Consider the following 1,909-nt stretch of genomic DNA (forward strand, 5'->3'; position numbering starts at 1 on the left):
CTTTGACATTTTTTTTTTTTTTTTTGCCTTATGACATCTCAACATCGTGACTGTTTCACATTTTTTTTTGCTACTGCATTGTATTATTCTGTGTACATTTTTTCGCATCCGAACACTGTCAATGTCTTGGACATATTACGTTTTCTGTCATGTTATGCTGTATGGTTAATTGTGTCACCATAAACCAGTCATTATTTAGTGGGTATAGGATTTAAATGCAAGACATTAATCTTTGTTCATCAATTTCAGAAAGGAATGATGATTCTAAGAAATAAATTTAACATAAATGGAATTTTCACCTACGGAATAAACGAAAGGAGATGCAATAACTTTATGAGGAAGAGTAAAGGGATCAGGATTAACAAGCATTAACAAGACTATACTATACTCATCACAGAATAGCAGTCTTAACTAATTTTTTCTTTCAGAATACAAGGTGATTGATGCAGGCTGTCAGAGAGAACTACACATCTTATTTTTAGTGATGAAATATGCTAGAGATAAGGAATAGTTAGGTAATGAGTAATGAAGTGATTTTTTGCAGATGATAGTGAATACTGATGAATAATGATGAAGGAAATGGTATTATGAATAATGAAGTTTTTCTCTACAGGTGATGATAATGGTGAAGTTATGATGATATGGATAATGAAGTTTTTTTTTTCTTTATGCCACGTAGTTATTTAAGTATTTGTTGCGGTTTGCTTTGACAGCAGGTGTTACATTGCATAGTAGGATGACGGAAAGTTTTGGAAAGGACAGCTATGGAACACATTTTATACACATTTCACTACTTGTTAATTCGAAGTTCACTACTTTTCAGCATAGTGTGCGTTTCTTCTTTCAGGTCAATAATCCGTTTTTGTATTTTTTCCAGGAGAAGTTTTTCATGACACTTACTAAACCTGTTACTTATTATACCTGTTCTAGTACTTGCATTTTTATATTTTTTTACCCATTTGTGTTTATCATTTATAAATGTGATCACATGTACTGCCTTGTTACATAATCTTGCTACAGCTGACTCATGACGAATGACGTTACCTATCCTCATTTGCAGCAATAGGTCAAAAGCAAAAAGTATTATGCCTCAGCAATTAATTATCGATCCCAACGCAATGCATTGCTACCAAAAAAAATGTATTACCAGTCCCACATAATGTCACTAGTTTATGATAATTCTGAATAATACTGATCAACTCTGAATAGCATGTCACTCGAGTAATGACCTCTTAATGAGACTATATTCAAAATAATGCTTTGTCACTAGCTAATAACTGCCACTGTTTATTGTAATGCCTGTGATTACTAATGATTTGACTGTAATTAACTGATTTTTAATAATGACTTTGTAATGATCTGAATAATACTGAATGATGAACTATGTTTTATTCTATTCAATACTTGATGGCCACTGAGTGCCAATAATTAATGTCAATCAACGAAATTGTTATTAATTATGCCATTAATTAGCTCTTGTTTCCAATGTTGATACTTTGTAATTTGAAATGAATGTGACGGTTTAATAATGCTTTGTAATTAATTAAGGCTAATAATTCTTAATATATTGAAATGACAAATGATCAATTAATTAACTGTAATTATACAAATGATTAATTAACTGTAATTAGACAAATGATTAATTAACGACAAATGATTAATTAACTGTAATTAGACAAATGATTAATTAACGACAAATGATTAATTAACTGTAATTATACAAATGATTAATTAACTGTAATTAGACAAATGATTAATTAATGACAAATGATTAATTAACTGTAATTAGGAAAAGGCTAATGATTCTTAATTATACACTGTAACTGGAAAAGAATGCGATTATTTAATAATGCTTTGTAACTAGGAAAAGAAGATTACTGATTCTATGTAAAACAATTAATGAACATTT

The sequence above is a fragment of the Schistocerca serialis genome, chromosome 7, assembly GCF_023864345.2.
Source record: "Schistocerca serialis cubense isolate TAMUIC-IGC-003099 chromosome 7, iqSchSeri2.2, whole genome shotgun sequence".
Lineage (NCBI taxonomy): Eukaryota > Metazoa > Arthropoda > Insecta > Orthoptera > Acrididae > Schistocerca > Schistocerca serialis.